We start from the raw sequence: 17,794 nt of genomic DNA on the forward strand, positions 1-17,794 counted from the left end.
ACCAATTGACTAATGGGCTAGTATTAGGTAGGAAACCCTAATTAGGATTTGGAAAACCCTAATTGCATAAAACCCGAATTCTTGAGAATTAATCGGCACACACACGAGATTATTTAATAACTTGAAATATTAAATAATAATTATTGGCAAATTAACCTAAGGCAATATTGGACTTAATGAATTAAGTCCTTAGGGGATTAAGTCCTTAATGGGTTAAGTAGGAACACTTAACCCTAGCCGTCATTTCATGTGAAAACCCTAATTTCACTTGGGCTTTGGGTTGGGCCTTCCTAGTGGGCTTTGGTGATTGGACTATTGATGGGTTGTCCAAGAACAAGTTAATGGACCAAAATAAGTAGATGGGCTTTAGGATAAGGCCCATGTGAGGACTTGGGCCCAATTTTGGAAAATTGGGCCATAATTGAGCCTTTATGACTATGTGATAATGGGCAATGGGAATTGGATTGGAATAATCGAATGAGCCTTAAGGAAAGACCATGTAGAGGTCTGGGCCCAATTTGGAAAATTGGGCCATATGTTGGGCTTTGGCCCATTATTTTACTTTTGGGCTTTTGTAGTGTGAGTTGGACCTTGGGCTTGGAACCCAATTATTAATTGGGTATTGTTTGATGTTGACAGTTCGGGAATCTGTCAACCAGCAGCTGGAGTTTTATCTGCGGGACTTCAGCAAAGCCAGGTGAGTTCTCCTCACTATATCAACAGGGTCTACGACACCAAGGCCGACCCTTTATGATTTACATCCTGGTTTAGGATGGTTGCTATGTTATTGCTATGTTAGATTTCATCCTGGTTTAGGATGGTTGCTATGTTATATTACATCCTGGTTTAGGATGGTTGCTATGTTATTCATATGCTAGATTTCATCTTGGTTTAGGATGGTTGCTATGTTAGATTTCATCCTGGTTATAGGATGGTTGCTATGTTATTGATCGGTTAGATCGGTAATGGTTGCCATGTTAGTGATCTGTTAGATCTGTATGTTTACTTGTTCATATGTATGTGCACATGTTTGTTGGTTTGGGGAAAGGGTTGAGGCAGGTCCTGCTGTGTGCAGTATGCCAAGACACCCTGGGCGGACCGGGTAGACTGCAGGCCCGGGCCGGGCAAATCTAGTCAGGCCGAAGGCCCAGCGAGCGGTCCGGATAGGATGAAGGCCCCGAGGAGGGCGGTACAGACTTGCCGAGGGCTCGGAGAGCGGTCCAGATAGACTGAGGACCGGGATTCGGTCCAGTCAGACTGATGGCTCATTGTGCATGTTGTTTGCTTATATGTTTATATCATATGGTTATATATGTATGACATTGGTATTTTGAGGTTAACTCACTAAGCCTTCGAGCTTACATTTATCGATTATTGTTTCAGGTATTCTGATGATCGCGGGAAGGCGAAGGCGTGATCGTGCACCTCCTTACACTTTCATGATTGATTCTGGGGATACTCTGATGTTTAAATTATTTTGAAAGTAAACTGTAATAACTTAATGGTTTTAAATGTTTTAAAAAGTTTTAAATTGGCTTGAATTTTATGGGTGTTACAAGTTGGTATCAGAGCCTTGGTTTGAGTGAATTGGAGGAAACACTCATGTGTCTCCAGTCTCAAACTGAGGACAAGGTTATAAAACGATTTTCTTAAAATGTTTTCAAAATAATAAAAGGAGGAAGCAAGTGTACGATCAGCCGGAGCTTGCAGATAGACCCCAAAATACCTTACGGATTATTTGAGTTATGAGATATGATTAGAACGGCATGCTAGTACTAGGCTAGGGATCTTCAGGAATTGCATGATAGAATTGCCTGATTATATGATGCCTGATAGCCTAGAGTTTTTCCTTATATGAAATTGACATCATTATTGTAGTTGCTTAGTGTATGCATCACGGATGTACATAATTAAGATCTTATAGCCTGAGAATGTTTGGTTTGGCCTTATTTCCTGTTCTTGTTTGATGAAGGGCTTAGGGTAGGATCAGGTATTCGAAAGTCTATAGGGTTCAGTGTTATGTATGGTTAGCATACACGAGTGTTGCAGGGTTGGTCGAAGTTTCTTGCGTGGGTTGTGAGAGGCCGGGAGGCCAGTTGTGAGATATTTAGCATTCCTCTTGGAGTGAGGATTTAGCGCTCGCTATATTTATATGTATTTTTAGGGTGTTGTGGTGATACTTGAGACAAATATGGGCCCGTACTACTGAAAGCACAGGACCCATACGCGTAGCAAAGAAGTCACAACCCATGGGGTTTAGTTGGGAGTTTGTTCCCGGTTATTATATGGACTATACGAGATCTTTCTGGTGTATAATCAGAATGATGGTTACGAGACGTATTAAGACCGGATCCGGATCAGGATCGGGAGCTGGCAGCCAGGATAGGCCAGTATTTTCAGAGGATCGTGTCAGGGAGATCATCCGGGGGGAGGTGATCGAGATTGTCCGGGGACAGTTGCCAAAGATGTTTGGGTCTATTAAGGACGCCATGGTTGGTTATTTCTGATGGGGTTTGAGCATTCTAACACTCCTAAGTGTACATGCAACCCTAAATACCTTGGATCTATGTTTTCTCTATTATACATGCAATTATGAACTTTCCAAGGTATTACCCTATCTAGCATACAATACTTGATACTTGGGTAATCAAATGGATAGAATACATACCTTTGTTTGATGTAGCTTGTCTCCATGAAGCTTGAGTGCCTAGTGCCCCAAGTGTGACACCTCAAATGGTTCACACAACACCAAATGCACATGGAATGACTTGAGAGAAATGGAACACTCCTTGAAATCGTCTAGCCCTCATATTCACACATTAGTGCACGATTTCTTGAGCCATGGGATTCTTTTATATGGTGGCTATTAGGGTTACACCATGTAACTCATAACTTTACCCATTCCTTATGCTCCATGGATTTTAACCTCCATGGAGTATCCATGGGTCACCCCATGGACTTAGTCCAACATAAGGAATCTTGGATCACAAGCCCACATATATAAGAATGAATGATTTACACAATCAAACCATATATTTAATTAGTCTCCTTTTGATCACTTAATTAATTCCAAATTAATTCTTGATCAATACTAATTAAATAACCTTATTAATATATTAGAACTTATAATATATTAACCAACCTTAAGTGTTATTTCTCTCATTATAGTCTATCCAAATGCATGATGCCATGCAACCCAAATGGACCATGCCGGGTCGGGTCAAGTCTTACCAATTATAGTTATGGACTTAGACATTAATCCAACAGTCTCCCACTTGGATAAGTTTAAAACTATTATTGCGTATGACTTCAGGAACCGATCAGCAATCGTAGCTCTCAAAAGCTTCTGTCGAACTCTGACCTTGTCGATGAACTCTGACCTTTGTCAATGACTTGTCCATTAGATAAGGGATCATATATTCCTCCATTCTAGATATCATATGGACTGAGACATGGATTATCAATCATTCTCTCTTTCCATTTGTTGTTTCCCGATTTCCGATTCATGATGACAGACTGATTGAACAAATCAAATCAGTCCTGGCTTGGCCAAGCACTCACATGTACCATCTTTAAATCATCGAGGGGCCCACAGATATCGCTTTTATCCCGAAGATAAAAGGAATGGATAAACTTCTACACAAAGGCACGTTTTATAACATCGAGTTACCAAATGCGTTTTCGTGCAATCAATGTACAACCAACTCATAGTAACAACTCATATCTCTAGGTTTGAAGAATATAAGATATTATCGTCCCATGATCACTCGTGATAAAATCCATGAAGTGATTCAAATGAGCGCAGGTTGAATCCAATACTCAGAACTTATGAGCACTCATGAGTGTTGTAGCACCACTTTGTCCACCAACTTGGACCTCTACAAACCAACCCATGACAGTCTTGATTCATATCTACTTCCAACATATGACCGACTGTGGATGGTTTGAATAACTTAATCATTCAGGAAGAGCGACTTAGTTATTCTGGAAGTCAAAACATGCAAAGTGAAACACAAGAATAAATGAATCAAATATGGTATCAAACTCTATGAATATAAATAAACACTTTTATTTATCACCATACTGATTACTCATTATTCATTGTTTCGGTTTTATCAACTTTATACTTGAATTAAAAACACTAGTTGTCCCATGCTCCAAGCATGTACACTATGTTTTTCTTAAACAATAGCTTTGCCATACACCAAGTATGCACTCTATGTTTGTCTATGATCCTTACTTTGTGAAATAAACCAATTGAACATAATTTCAATGATTCTAATTTCACACTCCCAAATCCTTATCAAAAAATGTGAGAATTTCAAATTCCTATCATTTATCGAAATCTGTTTAGATTTTAAACTTATATGCACTGACCCTCCTGTAATGAATATGTACACAGTCACAAAGACTTGTCAACAGTCATTATAAGGTATTCCAATGGAGATCAACTCCATGGAAACTAAGTCTCATATTCAAAGTACATTGCTTTGGACATGCTTCTTGCATTAAGTTTTCTAATCTTACACAGATAACTTCCACCTATGGAGACAACTCCATATTCTCATTTTGACTATCACTTCTGAATAAGAGATGCCTCTTTTCAGAATATGTCAATATGGTCCTTCCAAAATTAGCACTATACTTCCAACTGTCCCTGAGCAACCAATCTTTGGTAAACCTCAGATTGTCCTCGACAATTGCTTAATCATTTTAGTCATATCCAATTCTAGACCTTTTCCGTTCTTAATGCCTCTGGGCATTTGGAAAAATTTAGAAATGACAAATATTATAGCACATGCAATCGATCCTGTACCCAAAGCAAATGGTACACGATTCATGATGTCTCACATAAAGACATGATTCTAGACCAGTCTTTTGCTACAATATTTTTTATTTGCCATGTTTTCAAAATTTGACTATGAAGAGGGATGTCGTAATCATAATCGAATTTTGAGAACGCAATATATAGAATTTCCTTAAGTTGAACCAATCCAACCTGAAATTCATATATATATTCTTGACTAAAGATGATTAAGGTCTCAATCTAAGCCTTTAGAACTGAAATGAAGTATATCCTCTCCCTTAATTATAGCAAAACAACTTTTTCAATCCCTGCAGCCTCACGAATTGAAATTTTGTTTTCTATAATTAACATTGCTAACTTGCAACACTAACAATAATTATCATGCTCCCACTAACATGATGATTATTAGCATAACACTTATGCTCCCACTAGCTTTGACATGTACTCAGAAATCAGCTGGACTTCTACAAATCAATACTTTATTGACTTTCTTACCAAAGTTCAGATTTCTGATACGAGATGCTTTGATAAAACTTTATCAAAATCATACACCTTTCCTTAGATAGCATGCATGTGTGTCTAAACAATTTCAGAACTATGAAAAGGGATGTCGTAATCATAGTCTCAATTGTTTAGACCTTTTGCCATCTCCTTCAAATCTACTTGGTGGAAGTGTTTCCTCACCATCATTTTCATGAATCGGAGAGAAACCTTATGACCCTTAGATTTTATGGTGTATGTGTTCTTATCCATGTGAATCGTCAAAACCATAGTCACAAGACAAGGATAATGACAAATCCAAACTCATATGGACTGAACTTATGCAATCTTAACTTCTTGCCACCTGGCAGTACAGGGCCTGCCATTGCTTCCAAGTTGTTATGCAACCAATTGAGAACTTTTAGAACTCCTATGCAAAGCCAACTTTAACTGGAATGGACACAGAATATGTCAACACGATAGGTTATAAACCTCAAGTCGTGTGCTAGTGAAGAACCTCAGGTTTTATTCTTGATTAGTTCTTGAAATTCTTTTTAGGATCTTTAAGACTCCCACTATCCTCTTGACATATAAGACTATCTTGCCAAATATTCAAGAGATAGTGCGGATTCTTTATCAAGACAAACACTTCACACAATTGGCCTTAGTTGGTCTTTGTTTTATCCAAAACATCACAACTTACCAATTTCAAATGTACAAGAGTAGGACACTTTTACTCTTACATTTGACAAGTGTTTTAAACCTTTCTTTAAGATATGTCACTCAAGTTACAATCTTGGAGTATGACTCTAAGAATTGTTTTGGAACGAAGTATGACTCATCTTCCTTATCTAACCATTTCAACAATTCATGACTCCTCTTCTTAGTCATAAGAATGCACTAAGATGACCTTTAGAGGACTAATTGTGATATGATTTCTAAATCATTAAGATGATCACAAACATGATACTAAAGTACTCTCCCATCTTTTCAGATTTGAGAAAACTTTTATCTTTCTGCCTAATTTGATTCTTCTCATTCGTTCTGCCATACATTGAGACTTTTCCAAAGTTTCAGAATTATACTTAAACTTGTAAGTATAACCATATTTACTAAACTTTAGTAAATCAAATAGTCTTAACGAGCTTTGTGGTGGACATGACCAGTACACAAGAATGTGTACTCGATCCCTTTAGTCCTTCACTTGACTCACACATCCATGTGAACAAGTAATTAATCTTGATTTTCCAATGCTTGAAAGTTCTCATTCATCATACTATTCAACTTGCATGATTCCAAGTTTCGGTCCAATTGAAACTTGGGCGATGAGGAACTTTCCTGATTTGGTAAATTTAGACACTACCACAAATGAAAGAATCAAATCCATTTTCCAATATTGTTGTCAGTGGAATCATATAAGCAACAATTTTCCACAAATTCTATTGTAAGGATACTTCAAATAAATAAAATTAAACAATTTTCTTTTATTTTAAAACTTTCCGGAAAAACTTATCCTTACAATCCACATGAAAAATTGTTGTTATCTATTCCTTGCTCAAAATTCTGATGCGATCGAAATCCACCTTCGCGATCAGAATCAACATATACTTCCTTTAAGATTTCTCTCTATTCTTTGATTCTTAAAACATCAACATGTGACCCAGTCACATCATGTAATGAGGATCTCAGAATAGAACTTAACAGAGTTAGATAATGCGCTCTACCTGATGTAGAGTCAAACTTATTGACTTTAACATCCTTAGGTACATTTGCCAGCTTTGCAATCAACGCCCCTTCCTTTGGTAAAATAAACATATGGATCCTTTTGTAATGGGACTATCTCAGACTTAGCCTTTCTCTTTACCATTTGGTCAACCGGGTTGACTATGGCCAATCCCTTTCCATTGGGAAGAGAATGCTTTTTCTGGATTTCCAGTGTCACCATTGTCACTGTCCATAAAGTTTTTGGGAAGTTGATCTTCTAATCAAATTTGCTTTACTATCATTCCAAATCATTGCTGATTCAGCAGCACCAAGCAAATATATATGATCATTAAGGTTCATGTCATAGTCTGTTTCATAGTAGTCCCAAAGGAACTCACTATGTGACTTAGAAAGTGATTGAACATCCAACTTTCTCAAGACTTTGACACCCAACTCTCCCAGCTTGTCAATATGTGACTTCATCTCTAAGATGTGATCACACATAGACCTTGCTTGCCATTAGGGCTTGAGTGACCTTGAACTTGTGGGTTAGGGAGAATAATTGGAGGAGGTGGAGGAAGTAAAGTTCCAAGAGATTTGGGAAGATCATAGATGTCTGAACTAGATCCAACAACCTATTTATGAAATATTAAGGCTAATGAAATATTAAGGCTAGGATCCAACAACCTATTTATAACTGGAAGAGGGATGTCGTAATCCGAGTTATAAAATAGTTGAAGGTAGGTAAATGACGATTTACCAATTTCCACCATGAAAAACGAAATAATGTAATTAGGTTTTTAATTGGATTTGAAACTCCTAGATCTTTTGAGATTCATTGAACTCTTCAATGGCATGTTTCAATCTCGAGTGTGCCCATCAGGTTTTGTGACTGGGATGCCGAGGATCACAAAACAAGGTGTGAAGTAACCATGCAAATATACTTGGTACCCTTAATATTTACCCCTCAATCGATGTGCCGGTTAACCACACGAGCTCCACCGATACTATGATAAATATTAAGTTACCCTTTGCCTACTTTGTTAAATCCAGGTTAGTGTGCCGGTTAACCACACACGCTCCACTAACGGTTTAAACAAAGTGCAAAGTGTAATTTCATGGATTAGCACCTTATTCACATTTTCCTAAGTAACTAAGATTGGGAATTTATAAGTGTTTAGTTACTTAGTATTTATCATTAATACTTTTAATGAAGGGAGAATTATAGTCCTTGTCCTACCCGTTCGGCTAACGACCCTCCACCAGTCAAGGAAGCGGTGGGTGAGAGTGGACACCCATTAAACTGCCATTTTATAGGCAGTAACCTTATACCCCCCTTATAGACCGGCTTCGTGAATGAGGCCTACTAACGGTAAGACTGACTTGCTCTTATACATATATTTATTATTAACTTATAATACTATAAAGTATAAGGGTTGAATTTTAACTTTTAAAATTCTAAGGGCTAACTTGGAATTAAAGTATTCAGGGGAAAACTTTACAAATTCCAGAACTTGAGGGCAAGTTTTGAAAATATTCAAAACTAATTAATTCCATAACTTATGTGTTTAAAGTGGTTTTAATTAAAAAAAAACTCTTCAAGTTCCATAACTTGAGGACAAGTTATGGAAGACTTTAAACTAATAAAAGAATGTAACTTTTCTTTATTTTTGTAACTTATGGAACTAATTAAGGTTACACATTTTATCATTTAATGAAGTGACTCTTGAACCTCCATAACTTGAGGACAAGTTATGGAGTCATAAAACCAATTAATGAGGACAACACTCTTCATTTTTGTAACCATTGCCAACTTTTTATGAGTTTTATGAAACTTAAATGTGACTTTTCATATAACTTGAGGACAAGTTACAAAAACACATTTTAGAATCAACTCTTAGATTAAAATGGATTGAAAACACATAATCAATTAACTTTTCTATTAATCTAATAAACTCATATGAACAAAGATAATTCACATCAAATTTTTTTTCAAGTAATTAGCATAACTTTTAAACTAATACAAAACATGAATCTATTGACAATTATCTTTGAAATTGGATTAGCATGAACATTACCACATCAAAAACAAGTTTATAAGTCCAAAAACATCTAAGGGTAATGTTCCTAGTCCATTTCTAGCCAAAACACTCGAATATATGCTGTCAGGGGTTCCAAAATTCGATTTTTCAGCTAATTTTGCAAGTATAACAAGAAAACAAGCCTTGGCTCTGATACCACTGATAGGTTTTGAGCATTCTAACACTCCTAAGTGTACATGCAACCCTAAATACCTTGGATCTATGTTTTCTCTATTATACATGCAATTATGAACTTTCCAAGGTATTACCCTATCTAGCATACAATACTTGATACTTGGGTAATCAAATGGATAGAATACATATCTTTGTTTGATGTAGCTTGTCTCCATGAAGCTTGAGTGCCTAGTGCCCCAAGTGTGACACCTCAAATGGTTCACACAACACCAAATGCACATGGAATGACTTGAGAGAAATGGAACACTCCTTGAAATCGTCTAGCCCTCATATTCACACATTAGTGCACGATTTCTTGAGCCATGGGATTCTTTTATATGGTGGCTATTAGGGTTACACCATGTAACTCATAACTTTACCCATTCCTTATGCTCCATGGATTTTAACCTCCATGGAGTATCCATGGGTCACCCCATGGACTTAGTCCAACATAAGGAATCTTGGATCACAAGCCCACATATATAAGAATGAATGATTTACACAATCAAACCATATATTTAATTAGTCTCCTTTTGATCACTTAATTAATTCCAAATTAATTCTTGATCAATACTGATTAAATAACCTTATTAATATATTAGAACTTATAATATATTAACCAACCTTAAGTGTTATTTCTCTCATTATAGTCTATCCAAATGCATGATGCCATGCAACCCAAATGGACCATGCCGGGTCGGGTCAAGTCTTACCAATTATAGTTATGGACTTAGACATTAATCCAACAATTTCGATGAGGACTATGCAGCCATTGCTGAGACGGCTGCCGCAGCAACTTCAACAGCTGTAACGACAGCAGGGGGAGGAGTTGGTCGAGCTTTCCAGTACTGAGACTTGTTATTGGGACATATTCTGATGAGTCGAGCGCTGCAGTTACTTGGATCAGGGAGATGTTCTGTACTCATTACATTCCGCGGGTTGAGCGGGAGTGGCTAGCATAAGAGTTCCTGGATTTGAGGCTTCGGGGGTTTCGTTCGAGGCCAGGATACGAGTCGCGGGGACTCCGAAAGGGATTGATGATTATGATCAGCTGAAGTTTTGCAGCTGGAAGTAAAATGGTTAAATGATAGATTGAAATGTCGTTTCTAGGCCATGATTGTGCTCTTTCAGTTTTCGAGCTCGAAGGAGTGAGCAGGCTTGTGACCCCCGGAGCAGGTTGTATTCCAACTCGAAGTCAGTTATTTTCCGGGGTTGGCGACATCATTTCAGCACTGGTGAGTGCAGGTGGGTTGATACGGCATGAGTTTATTGTGCGGCGTACGCGATTACCGTCCCAACCCATAGGAGCTAAGATCCGATTCGCCTTGGATCTCTTGTATCGGGCGGTAAGGATTGATTGTGCGACCTATTGCACTTTTGGGATTGTAGACTATGTCTTTGGAGTAGTTGTAGCCTGGGTTAGGGCAGATGTTGCTTCAGCTACTACAGTTCAGCTGTGAATGATTAAACTGGTGATTGAGACAGGGTGCAAACCCTGAATGAAATGATTTCTTGAGCCCGAGAGTGGGAGACTTGTTTGGAGCATATTGAGAAGAAGGGTGTTATGTGGGAGGTTTGCGGACAGAGTCCCACGGGATGGTTATTCAGCATTGTCAGGACTCAGTGGTTTTAGTAACCGTTATTGATTGGCGGATGAAAGCGCCAAGGGAAGAAGCTCGTTACTGAGGTATTAGTTGGAGTATCTATCTTTTGGTCTTGAAGATTTGAGTGTGGGATCATTCAAGTGTTAGGGACTGTCGGTTTCACTGGGATTCGGGAAGTGTTCAGCTAGTTCTTAGAAGTGTGTGATCACTTGTGATTGGCTAGTAATGGAGCACTAGTTGGAAAAGAGTTGGTTGTCATCGGATCGATCATTGGAAAATGAGAAGAACTGGAAATTATCCAACTTTCATGTGTTGTGAAGACTTAGTCGAATCTAAGTGGGGGAGAATTATTCTGAGATTCAGAAGCAGGAGCAGTTTTGAAAATGAGATAAGTTTCGCATTGTTGTCGGGAAGAAAGACAACCCAAGTGGCTGTTCGGTTGAGAGTTGTGGAGTTGGGAGTGCGGTAAAACTCCCCAGTATGTAAATCGCGTCTTCTCGGTGCTTGATAGCAGAAATTGGGAACTCAGGTTGGGATTCTAGCCATGAATTAAGTCCAGTTGTGTTAGGTCGAGTGCGTGTTCGACCTGTATGGAAAGTGTTGTAAGACTGCGAGGGTAGCCGTAGCACTCACTAGCAGCAGATAGTGTGAAAAGTGTTTTAAGTCTGCGGGTGTAGCCGTAACATTCACAAGGTTGGCAGATAAGTGCTAGGGTGATGTTGTTGGATTAATGTCTAAGTCCATAACTATATTTGGTATGTACTTGACCCGACCCGACATGGTCCATTTGGGTTGCACTTCACCAGCACAATTTATATGGATAGTCTTTTGAGAATAGTATATTTATGATTTATATTAATATATTATAAGTTCTAATATATTAATATGGAATCATATTATTTAATTAGTATTGATCAGTAATTAACTTAGAATTAATTAAGTGATCAAAAAGAACTAATTAAATATGGACTCTTATATATATGGAATGGGCCAAGTTCATTTAGGTTGGGCTAAGCTTTCATGGATGGTCCATAGAGCTTTTAACCCATGGATCCTATGTAAATGAAAGGTCATGGGTATTAGGGTTTACATGGATGTAACCCTAATCCTCCATAATATATAAAGGGGTCCTTGGCTCACAAAATTGGCACAAGTGTGTGAAAATAAGAGTGGGCCGATTTTAGTGTGCATACATATTCTCTCAAGTTCTTCCAAGGTGTTTTGGTGATTTGTGATTCCATTTGAGGCTTCCACACTATTGGGGCTAAGCTCTTAAAGCTTGAAGACATCAAGCTACATCAAAAGGTATGTCATCTAACTAGAACTTTGTAGTATAGGTGCTTCATAATATGCTAGTTAGGATGAAACCTTGGAATAGTTAATATTTGCATGTATAATAGAGAAAATATAGATCCAAGGTTTATAGGGTTGCATGTACACCATAGGAGTGTTAGAATGCTCAAAATCCAACAGTGGTATCAGAGCCATGGGTTGTTTTCTGTTATATTGATGCAAATGTTTTATTTTCAAGTTGAAAAAAAAAGGAAAAAAAAAACATGACGTTTGTCAAATTTTAAGATAATTACTTGTTTTGTGAAAAATGAATTATTTGTAAAATTTGAATCATTTGTTATATGAGTTGAATTAGGTCAAATTTAGTAAAAGATAAAATGATATGATTATTTTATTAGTTTTAAAAGTTTGATCTAAATGTTTTAAGGAGTTACATATTTTGTCATAAAATTTTGGAGCTCAAAAGTTTTTTTTAAAGTTGTGATCTTAAGGGTTTTTGAAACTTCCATAAGTTATGGATATGAAAGTTTTTTTTTTTAAAAAAAAATTTTGATTCAAAGTTTTTATGGAGTTACAAAATTTGGTGTTAATGTTTTAAAGAATTTCATAACTTGTTCTTAAGTTATGGAACATGGAAAGTTTCATCATAAAACACCATTAATTCCATAAGTTATGGAATCCAAAGGTTTTCAAGAATTACAAAACTTGCCCTCAAGTTTTGGAATTTGAGAAAAAGTTTTTTACGAAAAAAAAGAATTGAATTCTAAAACTCTTGGGTTCATAACTTAAACAATTAATTAAATGGTTTTAATTTTGAGTTTAATAATTGGAATTATGATGTTTTGTTGAATAGTTCAAATTAACTCTTATGGACTTTATTAATAGTTAATTAAAGCGTTTAATTAAAAGAGTATTATTAATCCATAAATATATGGTTTGAGTTTAATTAAATTAAAAGTCTAGTTTAATTAATAGATTAAACCACCAAGTATTTTAAATGTCTAAAATACACCCTTATACTATTATGATATTAAAAGTTTAAGATATTATATGTATAAGAGCAAGTCGTCTTACCATTAGTAGGCCTCATTCACGAAGCCGGTCTATAAGGGGGGTATAAGATTACTGCCTATAAAATGGCAGTTTAATGGGTGTCCACTCTCACTCACCGCTTCCTTGACCGGTGGAGGGTCGTTATCCGAACAGGTAGGACAAGGACTATAATTCTCCCTTCATTATAAGTATAATGATAAATACTAAGTAACTAAACACTTATAAATTCCCAATCTTAGTTACTTAGGAAAATGTGAATAAGGTGCTAATCCATGAAATTACACTTTGCACTTTGTTTAAGATGTTAGTGGAGCGTGTGTGGTTAACCGGCACACTAACCTGGACTTAACAAGGTAGGCAAATGGTAACTTAATGTTTATCATAGTATCGTTGGAGCGTGTGTGGTTAACCGACACATCGATTGAGGGGTAAATATTAAGGGTACCAAGTATATTTGCATGGTTACTTCACACCTTGTTTTGTGATCCTCGGCATCCCAGTCACAAAACCTGAAGAGCACACTCGAGATTGAAACATGCCATTGAAAAGTTCAATGAATCTCAAAAGAATCTAGGAGTTTCAAAACCAATTAAAACCTAATAATACATTTCGTTTATCTTGGTGGAAATTAGTGAATCGTCATTCACCTACCTTCAAATATTTTATAGCTTGGATTACGGCATCCCTCTTCCAAGTTATAAAATAGTTTGTTGGGTCCTACCCTTAATATATCATATTGGGTGTTATATTAAGGACTTAAATCAACTTTACGTGAATTTCTCCCATTGTTGATCTCTGGTTTAGACAACAATGATCTTCCCAAATCAAGCTTTCCTAATGAATATGACTTCCCGAGTTTGGCTCATGGAAGTCATACTTCTCTTCCTCCACCTCCTCCAATTATTCTTCCTAACCCACAAGTTCAAGGTCACTTAAGCCCTAATGGCAAGTAAGGTCTATGTGTGATCACATCTTAGAGATGAAGTCACATATTGACAAGCCGGGAGAGTTGGGTGTCAAAGTCTTGAGAAAGTTGGATGTTCAATCACTTTCTAAGTCAGATAGTGAGTTCCTTTGGGACTACTATGAAACAGACTATGACATGAACCTTAATGATCATATCTATTTGCTTGGTGCTGCTGAATCAGCAATGATTTGGAACGATAGTAAAGCAAATTTGATTAGAAGATCAACTTCCCAAAAACTTTATGGACAGTGACAATGGTGACACTGGAAATCCAGAACAAGCATTCTCTTCCCAATGGAAAGGGATTAGCCTTGGTCAACCCGGTTGACCAAATGGTAAAGAGAAAGGCTAAGTCTAAGATAGTCCCATTACCAAAGGGTCCATATGTTTATTTTGCCAAAGGAAGGGGCGTTGATTGCAAAGCTGCCAAATTTACCTAAGGATGTTAAAGTCAATAAGTTTGACTCTACATCAGGTAGAGCCCATTATCTAACTCTGTTAAGTTCTATTCTGAGATCCTCATTACATGATGTGACTGGGTCACATGTTGATGTTTTAAGAATCAAAGAATAGAGAGAAATCTTAAAGGAAGTATATGCTGATTCTGATCGCGAAGGTGGATTTCGATCGCATCAGAATTTTGAGCAGTTGCTTAAGAAGTTATGATATATTGCTAAGGAATAGATAACAACAATTTTCCATGTGGATTGTTGTGACAACCGTCAAAATTCGAGTTAGTTCTAGATTTGAATAAACTTAGTTGCACATATAGGCACGACACATACTAGACTTAGTAACTAGAAGCTAAGTTATGACCTACTAGAAACTTGGAAACAATTAGAAACAATGGATAATGTGCTTAGATTTCACATTGATATGTGAATACTGCATCTACTGAACGGTAGTGACTATCCTTATTCGGGCCACTCTTTGACTCGAACACCTTTTCATGAATCATATACACACATTATGCACTTGACCTAGTAGTAGAAATTAGGTCGGAGTCTCATAGAAACTTAAGTCAAAGTTGTAGACTAGGACTAGTATACTTGATTCCTCAATTTCGCTTGAATCTCGGAGTCACTACATAGAATGCCAATAAACCGATAAAAATAAATTACAAACATTATTTATAACTATAAAAGAGTTATAATACCATAAGATAATTTAAACTCTCAAATATTCTATTTATTTTGATATTCAAAGTTTATTAAACTCCAAAACCCTAAAAGCCATAAAAACTGATATTTATAAACTTTAACCTTAAAAATTTCTATAAAAATAATTATGAAACTTATAATATGATCTTATAATAATAAAAATTATGAGAATGCATTTAAGAAAAATAAAATTTAAGTCATTAGTATTTAACCTTATTTTCTATGCAAAAAAAAAAAAATCAAGGTTTTGTGAATGAAAATTTAAATAAGGTGCATATTTTATAAAAACTTGATATTTTTATAAAATAAAGTTATAATTTTATAAAATTTAAGAGAGGGAGACCCTCTCTCCACTCCAAAGTCGGACTCCCTCCTCCCAAGATGCCTCTCCTCTTCCCAACACAAAATGATTCTTCTTCTCTCTCACACTCCATATTCCCTCATTTTCTCTCATTTCTCTCTCACACTCTCACACACATTTTCTCTCTTCCTCCCACTATGAACCACGAAATTTTACAGCCAACATGTCCAAGAACACTCAAGATACTCAAAATCTTCATCATCTAATGGTGTTCATTAAGGTAGAACACGATTTCCTTTCATTTTCCTTCAAGTTTTCATGGATTTTCTTGCATTTCTTTGTTCTTCTACACCATTCTAATGAAAGATCATGAACACATAAACATACACACACACAAACTCATGGTTTTGATGATGATGGTGGTAGGATTTCAACCAAAAACAACATGCATGTTGTAAATGGTGAAATCCAAGGACCAAAACCTATGTCAAACACTAAAATACGGATTTTTACAAGTTTTGAAGGTTCATATACCTTATGCATTCAAGTATTTCCTTTGAAAACATCACTATGACCAACATATGTCCATGCATGGTCTTCAAACCGTGATGCATGTGATGAACACCAAGCTAAAGAGCTTGATGATTAAAGTACATTGTTAATAGTGCATGTAAATGATTTTATTTATAAAAAATATCTAAAAGTTCTTTCTGTTCGAAATAAAAATTTTCCCAGATTCCCATTAAGATAATATGAATATCTGGAAAATCCCAAGAGTTTTTACCATTTCTTTGATTTATTAAATTTGTTACAAGAAAACAAGGGCATAAATCACATAAAATACTTTCTGAGGCCTATAAATCCTAGAAAAATTCGTGGATGACCCTTATAGTGAATAATGACCCCGCATAAAATTTCATCGATTTTTGTTACTGTTTGATGTGTCTTTTGATTTTCTTTTTGTGTGGTTCCAATAAATCACAAAACCATTTTAGAGAGTGTGAAAATGCCATCTAGCAATTTTCGCACCTCTTACCAGAGGTGGAAGACTCAGAAAAATAATTTCAAGATTTTTCATAATACATTTCTATTTTTCCCCAATTTTTATAATTATAATGGCCTAAAAATAGAACAAATATTTCTGATCATCCAAAATTCATGAAAAATTACCAGTACCTCTTGTTGTACATTAGGAGCCTACATAAAACTTTTGATGATTTTTCTCTTCTGTATACTATTTTTCTCCTATTTTCTAAGGTTAAATACACTTAAATACACTTAAATACCCAAAACCGGATTATACAATATGAAAACCACCTTTGGTATTTTTCCCAGATTACTTACACTGTAAATGATGTTACAAAATTTTTTGGGAATTTATTTTAACTCTTTATTATTTATTCTTCAATTAATGATTATTTAAGGGGATAAAACAAAGAAAAATAGAAATACCAACTGAAAAATATCTTTTATATTTTTCCCAGCTCCTATATGTATAATAACAGTAAAATAAAAAGTTTGAGTAATTTTGGAAACTGTTCTCTATTTATTTCAATTTTTATTGGAATAAATGCTCAAAAATCATAAAATTGGGTTAAGCAGCTTGGAAATCCATTTTTATATTTTTCCTAGCTTAGTAATGTGTAATAACAGTAAAATAAAAAGTTTGAGAATTTTTAACCTTTGAATGCTATTTTTCGCGAATTTATGTGGTTATGAAGGCTTAAAAACTTGGAAAAATAGTTAACCATATCAAAAATTCAAGGAAAAATTTTCTGAAAACCTCTATTGTATTTAGAATGAAAATACAAGGTTTGACAATTTTTGGAAACTGTTTGATAATATTTTACATTTTTAGGAATTTAAAACACCTTTAAATGTGTTGAAATACCCTCAAATTATATTACTAAATCTGGAAAATTAATATCCAAAATTGTCTTAATCACATGACTTATAGAATTTCACCATTTCAGAAAAATTGGAACCAATTAATATAAAACCGATATTAGAACATAAATTTGGCATTTCTGTATGTGTAGAGTTTAGTATATTAGCATTAGATTTCGACATGGAAACTCACTAGTGTGTGTTTGATGTCGTAGGATCCCGGTAGTAATGCGTTGGTGTATTCTGAGGCACTACTTGTACCTACTCGAAACATTGTGAGTAT

Source organism: Lactuca virosa, chromosome 2 (assembly GCF_052849685.1).
Source record: "Lactuca virosa cultivar CGN04683 chromosome 2, Lactuca_virosa_CGN04683_v6, whole genome shotgun sequence".
NCBI classification, from domain to species: domain Eukaryota; kingdom Viridiplantae; phylum Streptophyta; class Magnoliopsida; order Asterales; family Asteraceae; genus Lactuca; species Lactuca virosa.